Consider the following 13797-nt stretch of genomic DNA (forward strand, 5'->3'; position numbering starts at 1 on the left):
ACATCTGATTGGAGCTAGTTTCCCTCTTCCCCGGGTGAACACCTCCACAGAGTGGACGTCTTATGCAATACAAGCACATTCAATGTGTGTTTGATTATTGGTTTATTGATTATTGATTGAAAGCTGATGGCATCACCATTCATTTCAATGTATACAGTTTCTGTTTTCACCCAAAAGGGGTGTGAAAGTCCTGGTGGCACAGGAAGTGAGGAGTCACTGAAGACATCTGGTGTGTGCATTGTAACCTGCAGTGGTGTAAAACTAATTTTTCTCATATCCATGGACAAAATTGGGTACAGGGACAGTTCATTGTCCTGCCTGTGAAATTTTGCCCAAGTCCTGTGTTACAGAATTGTTCATGGACTTAACAAGTATGTACTGTTATGTGAACTACTCCAGCCTGTAGAATGACTGCGTGATTTTCAAGGGATTTAGAAAGCAATAAAAACTCACTTTAGTTAAATAAATGCAAGTGCAATGCTATAGTGTGGAACATGCAAGGGAAAGCAATAACATCTCTGCAGAAGAAGTAGGTGGCAGACCCCCAGCAGAAAAATTACATAGTGCACCTTTTACTTTTTTTGATTAGGCATTCTGTGGCTAAATAAACAACGATTGTGTATTTGCTTATATTGTCCATAACTTATTTTTATGGAGGAGCACTGCTATGACGAGATACAGGAGCGCACTCTGCAGCGTGGTTCAGAAACTGCACTGAAGACCATCTACGCCACTGCTACATTTGAAACTGTGAAACCTGGGCCAGAGAGCACTGTGGACAGTACTGATGCAGCATTTAAAGACAATGTCATCTATATGCAATAGTAAGATTAAAGGAACTTATGTAAGATTTTGATTTTAAATTTCATATGTCCACATGTCCATCAGATAAGAGACAAAGTCAAATATACAGGTAATTATTTCATGCTGATTAATTCTTCAGTACAAAAACATTGTGTATGATGTCCTATTTATTTATGGCATAAACACAATATAGACTCATTTACCAAGACAAAAATACAGATCATTAAAAGTAAATACATTAAATAAAAGGACATTGCTCAAGAAGTATTGTACATTTTAGTGTATATGCACTGAAGCCCCTCTGATCTCAAACTTTATACATTTAGTGGAATTGAACAACCTTATTTTACTATACCATACCACCAGACCATAGTGAGGCAGCAGAGGATCAGTTATCATGCTTGCCCCCATAACCCCGACCCCACTTATACCAACACAGTTTATTGTTTTTAGTGTATAAAATTATAAATATATAATCATTTTACTATTTCTTCAGAACTTTGTATCTCATCAGAAAACAACAAGCAGTCTTTGTGTATTTTTCTTTTTATTTGCATGTTATTAAAAACATTTCTAAACTTGCATATGAATATTATGAATTGTAACTATATGGGTATGTGACCATCATAAAACATACTATGGTACAAGCCTGGGAATCACACAATACACTAGGTTGTGTTGAGTTCATGTGCCAAATCAATATTGTTGTGTCTGTGGCTTAAAATGGAGTTGGAAGACAGGTCAGAATTCTATGTAATGGCAATGCAGATTTGTTGACCTGGTTTATGGTTAATACAGGGTCTATCCACATAAAACTAAAAACAAAAAAAGTGAAATGTCTTCTAAACAAGGGTAAAGTGATTTGTTTAACTCATTGCTTCAGAAAGTGGTGCCATTATTCAAACCCAAACACTTTAGTACAGATTTTGGTCAGCTGAAATTACTTGAAGCCATAACATTAATATGGCAAGTTTGTGGAGCCAAACAGATAATAAAAACATTTGATATTTGTGGATTAACATAAATCTCCCTTCCAGCGCCCCCATCTTAAATGACCTCAGCACATTCTACAACGTGGACCTACAAAATCCTGATCCGGCAAAACATGTGGTCGTTGATTCATTTCAGTTGTTTTCAATAGTTGATACTGCATGTTGCACGTTATGTATCACCTGAACAAGCAAGTATTCTTCTTTTAATAGTCCAAACGGTGGTGAATATAGCGAGTGCATTAAACAAACAAGTTCACTGTATCACCCTCTATAGCACAATATATCAGTGTGTGAATATTTGGCACACCTCTACTACGATACAACTGTCATTTGTTTTGGTTTTGAAATTCTATGATTGTAAAGACCATATATGTTGGATGTGATGACTATACAAATGGTGGTATTCCTGTAGTGCTGCTCTTGCTGTTGTAGGTGTACCTGGACAAGCTGAGTCCATATAATCCTGCATACACTGATATACAGTACATAAGTTTTTTTCTCAAATCTCCTTGCTTCTTCCAATTAAAACAGAAACTTCTTAGTCAGCCACAAACAAATCAGAACTTCTTTGTTGCCAATTCTCCATCCATTACAATGAAGTACAATGAAATTCAAAATATTATCCACACATGAAGTCCCCACAACAATAAAATCCTAAATAAGTGCTAATATACTTATGAGTACACCCAAATTTAAAGCTCATAATAAAGCCAAAACATACAAGAAGACTGTCTATGTTGGTTTATTACATTTGCGTCGGTAAACAGTCACACTACTGACAGTGTTTCTGGTAGCAGTGGGCCCAGAGCAATGGAGTAACAACACTTAAATACTGTTTGAAGTCCAAGCCCTACAATTTGCACTTGGGGCATTCTGGCTAGCAATTTGGTCTCCTTAGCTCAGAGAGGTAACACCTTTATATGTGAATTTCAGTGCAGGTAAGGATGTTCAAACAACAGACATGTGAAATAAAACAGCAGACATGTGAGTGGAAAAATCTTCCTGTAGCCTATAGCCTTCCTGTGAGAATAAAGGATAGCTGACCAGTAGGAGGAGCTGTTGTATGCAGTGTTATCAGTTGCATCTGATAATATAACTTCAACATTACTTACACGACATGAAAATAATAAAGTCTGATGTGAGTAATTAGAGGGACCGTGAACATGAAGAAATCAGATCATTTCAGTGTTTTAACTCCACCAATGTGAAGATAATAACCAGATTTTGAGTGTGCATGTAACCATAGTCATTGTTAGCAAATAATCAAGCAGTGAACTTAGCTTTACTATCTCCATGGAGACAAGCAGGTCATGCCAACAGGCCACGACCCAACTCAAAGTAAGAAATCACTCTTTTGTAGTATTTCAGTCCCTTAAGTAAGCTCCACTTTTCTGCAGCTCAAACATAAATATCAATTCATTTTTAGACTGTCAAGCCTATTTTCTAAACAATAATAATGACTAAATAATAAATAAAACATAAACAAATAACATTAATCATTTCAACAATATTTTTACAGATGCATTTAGCTTTAGTTTACATTTTCTATACTAAAATTACAGAAATTTGCTTGCTTGTCTCTAGTACTGGTGATCTGAATTGCTTTTAAACTGAATTTAAAAAGTCTTGAAAAGATCCAACACAATGTAGTCATCTGCTTCTCCATCAATGAAACCTGTGCCGTTGTTGTGGATGAACCAGCAGGGGACGTTCACTCCATTCATAAGTCTCTCTGCCAACCTCTGTAAAACAAGATGCAAATTTTGTTAATAATGCAAGAATGAAATTAGTTCAACTGCTGTGAAACCATTTTTTACCTGGTCACATTGACCTGGTGTACTTTCACAAACATGGTGGCATCTAGTTTTTCTGGGGATTCTCCTGGACGCAGGTTGGACACTTCAAACTCAATGCTGTGATAAAACTGAACTGAGGACAAAAGTGCAGAGTAGATGCGTATAAAGCTCTGAGAATTAACATATTGGCTCTGCAGAAGGCATACTCTTCATCAGTCACTGTAATAATGTAATTACCTAGAAGACCATGGACATTAGGGGACAAAAGATGGCTGTCTAATGCGTAGAAGCCCAGGTATTCTCTGTTGTATGGATGCTTCTCCCACACTACTTCCTGGTTCTAGTCAGGACCCGAGCAGCAGTGTTCTGGATGTACTGCAGCAATCTTACCGCTCCTTTGGAGAGGCCAGTGAGCAGGCCGTTGCAAGCTGCAAATGTTATCGATTTGATGTGGCTGTTAAAGTGTTAAAGTTCAAGGCTGAGTACATTATTATCCCTAGATTTCTGGCCTGATATGAAGATTTTAGAGAGAGAGACTGGAGGTGACTGCTGACACTTTCTCTAAACATGATAAATAAAACAGAACTTGTGGCATTAATTTTTAATTGGCTATCCCTTGTAAAAATGGGGGTAAATAAAGATAATTTAGATACTTTTGAACCCCCCTGATTTAATCTTACCTGGATGCATTGCCAAAAAAATCAGATAATCAAAATGACTTCCCAGGATCCACTCAAGACTACACGCTCTTCTGCAGTCTTGAAATTGAGACTGAGTCACAGAAATAGAGGAGCAGCAGTAGCTGCACTAAAACAAACGGGACGAGCCTAAGGTGGACGCAGCAAAGTTCAGGAGCACTGACCATGTCTTCTTCTCTAAGGAGACAGGCGAGCAAAAGACATCATCTGGGCTGCTCTTTGCGCAAAGGTGTCTGGGTCCTTTTCATGAGTTGGTGTCCTCTGCTGTGGTCCCTAGGCAGTGTGGGATGATAGTGGCACAGAGAAGGAGGGAATTAGGCGAAATATAACTTTTTAGGGGGTGGAATGAGTGTTGAATTTAGGTCTTCCTCATTTGAAGGAAAAAAGAGATAGCCTACATTTTAATAGCATAGTTTTTAAGTCCATAAATCATTTCTAGACTTGGTCAAAAGGCCAATAACAATACAAATAATGTGCCCTATTATTTTCAGGGCTTTTAACCATATTATAGTTGTTTATCTTCTCATTGACACTCTCAAACGAGTATTTAGCATGAGTCATGCATGCTTGAGTCATTTGTATACCCTTGTATTCAAGATGTCATTACTCCAATGTGGTACACAGCCATTGCCCTGCGTTTACTTTGTTATAAAATTGTATTTTCTTAATCGATAGGTGTAGGATTCCATAGCGGCACATAGTAACTTTTTTGTTGTGATGACCTTTATGGCGATATCTGGCCCCAGGTTTCTAACATGGAAGACAGCGGACTTGTTTCTTTTATTAAATTATTTTAGATCAGTATTGCGATTTAAAATGTCCAAATTATGACAATGATACAGCAAATATATCTACTGTTAGAAAATATCATCTCACCACCTCAGTAGAACAGCTATCAAAACGATGTTAAGTGACAGTTTGTGAAGAAACCTTTATAGTTGCTACTCCATTGCTTCCTTTCGTTTAAAGTCTTTTCAACACATGATATTTCCAAGCCAAACACATTAACTTACATTCTCATTAATGTGGTAATGGTTTATTACTAATAGAAAGATATCCTCTCTTTAGTTGAAAAAGCAAAGATTTGAGCTGGAGGCACTGTTATCCCATGGACTGTCTAGAGCTGGTCCGGAGCCCCACGCAAATGTATTATATTCCTCTCAAGGTCGCCATGGTGTAAGTAGAGTCTTAATGAATCACCACAATCTTTCTATCATTATTAAAAAAGAAAATATTTCCTGATTTCTTTGTCATTGTCTGTTTGCAGTTACATGTTGAACCCTTTCACCATTTTGTGCTGTGTTGCCAAATCCACATGTGGACTCAACAATGCCGTCCTGGGCCTTTTCTTCCTCTGCACTATTAAAAGTATGTGCTCATCTTATACACAAATATTTAAATTAAACACTCCCAGTCTAATTCAAAATGAAATTCTTTTTGTTGAACAGAAAATACCATGTTGAGTGCCATATTTCTGGCCCTGGCCACGTATCAGTCCATCTACCCCATCACTCTCTGTGCTCCAGCCATGCTCTACATAATGCAGGTAGGCTCCTCTATGTTTTATAAGCACAAAATGTATTAACTATATGATAATATTATATTATAATTATAAGGACTAATATTGAACCAATTTATTCAGCAATGGTTAATTTATTGTAAATTATTAAATTATTTAACACAATTATTGCATGTATATGTTTATTGCCATTGTGTCTTTGGGCAAGACTCTTATCTGGCCTGCTTTGATAAGCTAGTGTAGCAATGTAATATAATGTGTCATTATCAGGATATTGGGGATTATTTATTTTTTTTCACTTGTTGGAAAAAGCCCCTGACTTGGGACTTGCTTTAGATTTTAACATATTGATATAGATATTGCCAATATATCAGCCACAACAGCAAGAAAAAAACATATCAGCTAAGAAAATAAATATCAGATAAACTCCAAAATGTGCTAAACTAATGGAGCTCAACAAGTCTGTGCCATTTCTGGAAGTAAATTTTCCTTTCATTTTTCAAGGTGAATTTTGGAAAAAATTCAAATATTAAGAGTTCAAAGTCATCGCGAAGGCTAACCAGCTACGTGGTAACTAATATCCATAATGCGGTAGTTTTACCTTCAAAAAGCACATTTAAAACACAAGATTCTGCGAAATGCTTTAATAACTTTGCAGTTTATAAAATTTCAGAAACAGATTTTAAATAAAGTGACAGTTCTTGTGGCCATTAGTCACCACAGAGCTGAGTATCCCTGAGCAAGCTTTCAAACTTCTAATATATATATATTTTTTTAGTCTATGGAAAAAATGAATGGGAAATTCATTTCTGGAACCAGGGGATGGGTGGTCATGGTTGAGCTCTATGTGATATAAAATTTATAACAAAAGTGCAGAAATAGCACTTTATACCATTACTTGAAATATTAAATTGCAAGTGCGTTCTTTGTCCTGCGTTTTAAATGTTTTCTTTTAATAAAATATGATATACTTGATATTCTAATTTTGCCCATCTCTAAATCAACAATTGCTATTTAATCAATTTTTCACACTAACATTTGAGATTGACCTCCCTAATCATCTGGAACTCCATCCTGTCCCTCCCCAGCGGCTGTACATTCCAGTGAACTACCGCTGGGCCAGTTTTTGGTGGTTCATGGTTCAGTACCTCTCATTTACCTGGGCAGTCTGTTCGTTATCATCTGCCTCTCTTTCTTTCTGCTGGGCTCCTGGGACTACATACCATCTGTCTATGGATTCATGTAAGTTTACAGAGTTTTTTCTACATGATTTTTGTTACATTCAATTCCACACATTTTGAATGTTTTTAGTATCAAATTGACTCAGCAAGAAGACTATATAGAGAATTATGCTGCATTGCTTTCTAAATGTTTACAGAAAACAGTAGGAAACACTGATACCTGAGCAGTTCACTGGAAGATCATGTCCTGATTTATGTCATGAATAAAAACATATGGCAATGAACAGCTATTATTTTGTTCTCTGTTTAGTTCTTTGAAAGTCAATATTTTCCAAATATGTGCTACTTGATGTAAAAAATATAAGAATTGCACTCAGATAAGGCCATTATTTGATTTTATTCTTGCATTCATTTCTTCTCTCTAATCCACAGTTTGTCTGTTCCAGACCTGACTCCAAACATCGGCCTCTTCTGGTATTTTTTCACTGAGATGTTCGAACACTTAAGGCTGTTCTTCCTCTGTGATTTTCAAATCAATGTCTTCTTCTACACCATTCCTCTCTCCATCAAACTCAAGTAAGTCATGTACTTCACCCTCAACAATATGACAACTGACAGAATCACTTCAGGACAAATGCCAATATATAAATGTCAGAAGTTTTTAAGACTTTTACTCCTACTTATTATGTATTATATAACAGTGTAACTGTACTCTTAAGTAAAACTTGTGGTTCTTTTTCTACAAGTGACAAAAGTTTGTCATTTGTAGAAGAACCACAAGTTCATCAGCTTAGTGAAACTCTCCAAACCTGCTGTGAGGACAGCATCGTTCCATCATGCACCAGGGTGACTTTTAACAACGACAAACCCTGGTTCACACCCAGACTGAGACATCTGAGGAGGGAAAAGGAGATGGCTTTCAGGGCAGAAGATCGTGAGGGCTACAGGCGTTGCAAGTATGCCTTTAGCAAAGAGGTGGAAAAGGCTAAAGCAAAGTACAATACATGTCTGGAGCAGCAATTCTCCACCAACGACTCTGCTTCTGTCTGGAGAGGGCTTAGGCAAATCACCAACTACAGGCCCAAAGCCCCTCCCGCCGTGGACAACAAACAACTAGCAGAAAAGTTAAACGGCTTTTATGCGAGGTTTGACGTTTTCACACCCCTCCCCCTCCTCCCTCACCATCCCCGACTAAGCTTTTCAGGAAGCAGAATCCCCGTAAGGCAACGGGCCCAGACGGTGTCTCTCCTTCCACCCTTAGACACTGTGCTGAGGAACTGGCTCCTGTCTTCACAGACATTTTTAACACCTCCCTGGAGTCATGTCACGTCCCAGCCTGCTTCAAGCTGTCCACCATTGTCCCCGTCCCCAAGAAGCCCGGGATCACTGGACTTAATGACTACAGACCTGTGGCGCTGACGTCTGTAGTCATGAAGTCATTTGAGCGCCTGGTCCTGCACCACCTCAAGTCCCTCACCTCCCCCCTCCTGGACCCTCTGCAGTTTGCCTACAGAGCCAATCGGTCTGTGGACGACGCCATTAACCTGGCCCTTCACTTCATCCTCCAGCATCAGGACTCCCCGGGAACCTACGCCAGGATCCTGTTTGTGGACTTCAGCTCTGCATTCAACACCATCCTCCCTGCTCTGCTCCAGGACAAGCTCGCTCAGCTCAACGTGCCTGACTCCACCTGCAGGTGGATCACTGACTTCCTAACGAACAGGAGACAGCGCGTGCGGCTGGGGAAGAATGTCTCAGACACTCGGACTATCAGCACAGGATCTCCACAGGGCTGTGTACTTTCTCCCCTGCTCTTCTCCCTGTACACCAACTGCTGCACCTCCAGCCACGACTCCGTCAAACTGGTTAAGTTTGCGGATGACACCACCCTCATCGGACTCATCTCGGACGGCGATGAGTCTGCCTACAGGAGGGAGGTGGACCGGCTGGTGTCCTGGTGCAGCAGCAACAACCTGGAGCTCAACGCCCAGAAGACAGTGGAGATGATTGTGGACTTCAGGAAAGTCACAGCCCCCCTGCCTCCCCTCACCCTGACGAACTCCCCCATCACCACTGTGGACTCTTTCCGCTTCCTGGGCACCTGCATCACCCAGGATCTCAAGTGGGAGCCGACCATCAGCTCCCTCATCAAGAAAGCCCAGCAGAGGATGTTCCACCTGCGGCAGCTGAGGAAACTCAAGCTGCCAGTCCACATGATGGTGCAGTTTTACACTTCCATCATTGAGTCCATCCTCACCTCCTCCATCACTGTGTGGTTCGCTGGGGCCACTGCCAGGGACAGACAGAGACTCTGTGCTCTGCTGAGAAGGTGATTGGCTGCAGCCTTCCATCTCTACAGGACCTGTACGTCTTCAGGACTCGGGGGCGAGCAGGCCGTATAGCAGCTGACACTTCTCACCCTGGACATGGACTATTTGAGCCACTTCCCTCTGGCAGGAGGCTACAGTCCATTGGGACCAGAACCTCTCGCCATAAGAACAGTTTCTTCCCCTCTGCTGTTTGTCTCATGAACACTTTATAATGTTTGCACTAAACTGGACACTTTATAATACCGGTCACTTTAATAAGCCACTTTGCACTGTTGTTCTGATGCTGCTGTTGTACATATTTTCTCCCTTTAAGTATTTCATTTGATTTTTTAAGCATATCTTTTTAACTTTGTGCATGCCCTTATTTGTATTGTATGTTATTTGTATTTATTCAGTGTGTTTATGTTGCACTTTTTCACCGAAGCAAGTTCCTAGTTTGTGAACTGTGTTTGTGAACTGTGTTCACAAACTATGGCAATAAAAGTCTTCTGATTCTGTCTGCTGAAGGTGTGTTGATGGAGAACAACTTCATGTTGACCACCAGATGGCAGTATGCAATGGATAAAGTGTTTTGAGCTCTTTTGAGCCAATTCCTGTTTAGTGCTGGTTTAATGGTAAATGGTCACATTTTTCTATAGCGCTTTTCAAGGCACTCAAAGCACTTTACAACAAGGAACCACTCACCCATTCACACACAAGCGTACACGTGGGTGGGCGACGTGGGTTAAGTGTCTTGCCCAAGGACACAACAACAGCATTCATCTAGAATCGCACCGCCAACCTACTCAACCAATGATGTTTATGTTGAGAGCGGGATTTGAACCACCAAACTTTGGATCGGTGAATCGGTGGACAAACAATTGGTGGACAAACACTCTACCAACTGAGCTACTGTTGCCCAGCATCTCTAGTGGAAAGTGTTGTTGGAAAATGCTGGCTGAAGTGGTTAAAGTGGGTAAAGTGTCTTTCTCAAGGGAAACTTTGCAGCTATGGGATAGTTGTTCTACCATAGGATCCAATGTCTTTGTATAGATATGTCAGAATACTTGTTATACCATTGATGCTGATTATATCATAAGTATTTAATTTATCTTTGCACTTATGTTATTGTTTCAGTTTTAACATTTTCATCTTTTGCTCACAAAAAATAAAATTTCTCTCTTAATATGATGCATTAATATCGTGGTCATTACGTCACTGTGACTATTTTTGGTATATTTCACAAAAAATATATGGCAGCATTAATTAGTATTGCCATATCATATGGTAAATGGTCACATTTTTCTATAGTGCTTTTCCACCTTCAAGGCACTCAAAACGCTTTACAACCACTCTTTACCACTCACCCATTCACACTGTACGCAGACACTGAGGGCAAGGTGGGTTAAGTGTCTTGCCCTCTGTGAGCTAGAATCACACCGCCAACCAGATCAGTGGATCTGACCGCTCAACCAATGATGTTTATGTCGAGAGCACCAACCTTCAGATCAGTGGACAAACACTCTACCAACTGAGCTACTGTCGTTGTAATCACGAGGGATTATGATTTCTTATTACTGTTTTATAGTTTTTACTCATTGTTGTATTGGCTAATTTGAAATCTGTTTGTTTTTATCAGGGAGCACCCAGTGTTCCTGATGTTCATGCAGTTGGCCGTGATGTCCATCTTTAAATCTTACCCCACAGTGGGAGACATAGCTCTGTACCTGTCCCTCCTCCCACTCTGGAGCCACCTACACAGATGTGAGGGCTTAAAATAACTCGCTGTTTATTCATTAATCACACACGTTCACCTTTAGATGGAGGCGGTTGTAGGGAGTTCTGGAAAGACAAAATATTAAAGTAAAATAATAGAGATCCTAAGCTCATTACTGTGTTAAAGAGGGGAAATTATGTAGTATATATATATATATATATATAAAATGTATATATTTTTTAATTGGATTGATCAGTTTTATTTCATACACCTGGTACAGCGATTGGTGCTCTTGCCTCAGAGCAGAAGTTCTCATTACCATGTTTTAATGAGATTTTTATCTCATGGCGGTCTTTTGGCAGACATTGTGACCCCTGTATTCACTGTAATATAAAATATTGTCTATTTATATTATTCATTTTGTAGATTTTCCTGGTGTCAGACTACTTCTACGCCTTCTTACGGAGAGAGGACCACCTCACGTATGGACTTTACCTGAAGAAGAAGGACGGGTCAGAGGCCACACTTATTTTAAAATTACTCTTAAAGACCTCTTCAGTCACATTTGACCAAGCAGACCAGCCAGTGGACAGAACAGGCGAGTATTATCCTGTAAGGGAATGGCATTTCACCACACAGGACGAAATTATACCAAACTCCTGGAACGGTGTTGGTGGAAGATGCTGGTAGACTGAATGTATTAAGCCCAACAAAAATGTGGGATGTAGACTTTTTTACTTTGACATGTTTGTAACTTCCTCTACATAAACATATATAATGCCAGGGTTTTATTTTGAAAACCTTCCTTCCTTCTTGCAAGATGTTGTTGTTGTCAGTTTATGCTGAAATAATTCCTGGAAACTAAGTTGTGTGCACAATATTTTTTTGTTTTCCACCAGTTCTTTTGAATCAACACTGGACGTTTTTACTCATAGGAATGTTGTTACGAATATTCAAATTTCAGCAATTTATTATAGTCTCTTACATGATTTAATACATTGTTTAAAGAAGGGTATTAAGCAAAATCTACTTTATGAAGCTTTCTACCATGTTATAGCATTCCCTCATCAAAAACATGAGGTTTTAGGTGTCATCCGTGCATGTTTCATTCATTTTGTGATCTCACCTGGACACGATTTGAACCCTCCTTCCGGTTAGCAGTATGATCCCACCCAATGGTCAGGCCATGTAACCATACTCCCACACGACAATGAAACAAGACACAAAACAAGACAAACCTGATGCAATAAGCAGTAGTTTCATTAGTGGAATGCATGCAGATTGTAATGTAATTGCGCTTTAAAGGAGGAGAGACTTGGCGTGGGGAACAAAGGGACAAAGGACTGTAAAAATTATGAAACATGATGTGTTGTTTTTGGCTGATATAGCATTTTTAAAAACAACAAAAGGTAACATGGTGATCTAAGTAAGTTATGTTTTAGCAATGAATATATCATAGAAGTTACCTTGAAAACCGTGTGCCTTGTCATCAAATATAATTGTCCTGCATAATTCTAGGCCCTTTTTCTTCTTACTGCCAAACTGGAATATTATTGTAAACAAAAATGAGGAAAATACCATTTTAAAATGAGCTGCATGTGTCTTTTCAATACCCAATTTTAACATTGACCTAAAAATAATGGATTTTTCATGCTTAAAGATATACCTTTATTCGTCTTAATTATAATGTCTTTTGGTACTTGGGGAACTAATGGTTAAGATTGTATTAACATTGATTTTTGAACACATATAATATTCAACCACTTTAATTCAAAATAACAGCTCTTGTTGCAAATTTTACTATGCTATAATTACTGTACTGTTTAATTAGATTTTTTTTCTCAAATACAAATTTATGTCCCCTTGTTTTTGTGAAGGCTAATGAATGAATGAATGAATGATGATGTAATATTTATTTTGCTGCACTGTAAAGAGATTTATTTTGTGTTTGCTGTTTTGATACTGTTGCTTTAAAAAATAAATTAATAAATGTTGGGTTTATTAAAACATTTACTAATAATTATGATTAAAAAAAACATTTGTTTGCCACAGCTTTGTATTTAAATGTAAGTGCTTGTCTCCTGTGGAACATTCCTGACAAGGCAGACAAGCAGTTGGCACCAGTGGATCCAGCAGAGGAAAAGTTATATTGCAACTCTAATCCTAGTGTAGTTTTTATCAGTGAAGAATACTGCTCCATAGGCACATTCAGTGGTGCACACGTGGGTGATTCCATGGGTTACCCGAGCTAAACACATGTACATGAGCTCAGAGTGGGAGATAATTTCCCATTTGTACCTTCCTGGTTTGGGTAGCAGGGAAATAATTGCTAAAATCATACTTTTGGCAAAGTCTGGAAGCCATATAAAAAATATAAAATTGAAAGTAATGGAGACAGGACATTCTGAAAAAAACTTCCTGTCCAGGGAGCTTTAATGGCTCATTTTATTTATCTTTCACTTTCACTGTATGTATTGATTAGATAAGATGATAGATTGATTTTATTCATGTGTCAAATATTGCATTGTTGACTTGTATATTGTGTCAAGATGGAAACCGATCAGACACATGGGAATATAACTGTAGAATGAACAACTTAAGATTCAAATTGCAAATGTTTAAATGCCTTTATTTGACCAAAACGTCTCACTGCCGAAGCCAAACTGATATGCAACACTCTTGATTGCAATTCTTCACAGTATTAATCTGGGACAGCTCTCACCTAGGCCATGATAATCTATTGGTTTGCTTTAGTCTTGTACTTTCTTCCTCGTGATTGGT

At 38.8% G+C, this 13797-nt stretch overlaps 1 long non-coding RNA gene and 1 pseudogene across 1 annotated transcript; one reads left to right on the top strand and one right to left on the bottom strand.

Moving 5' to 3' along the window:
• Positions 1-3520: 3520 nt before the first annotated feature.
• LOC117371362 (uncharacterized) lies at positions 3521-3915 on the bottom strand. The gene is made up of 3 exons (XR_004541442.2): positions 3830-3915; positions 3614-3725; positions 3521-3538 (listed from the first exon to the last, which is right to left on the bottom strand). It is a non-coding gene; the product is annotated as an uncharacterized LOC117371362 (long non-coding RNA).
• A 540-nt stretch (positions 3916-4455) lies between these two features.
• Positions 4456-11718, top strand: LOC117370869 (phosphatidylinositol glycan anchor biosynthesis class U protein-like; annotated as a pseudogene).
• The last annotated feature ends 2079 nt before the right edge of the window (positions 11719-13797 follow it).

This window comes from Periophthalmus magnuspinnatus, chromosome 5 (genome assembly GCF_009829125.3).
Source record: "Periophthalmus magnuspinnatus isolate fPerMag1 chromosome 5, fPerMag1.2.pri, whole genome shotgun sequence".
NCBI classification, from domain to species: domain Eukaryota; kingdom Metazoa; phylum Chordata; class Actinopteri; order Gobiiformes; family Gobiidae; genus Periophthalmus; species Periophthalmus magnuspinnatus.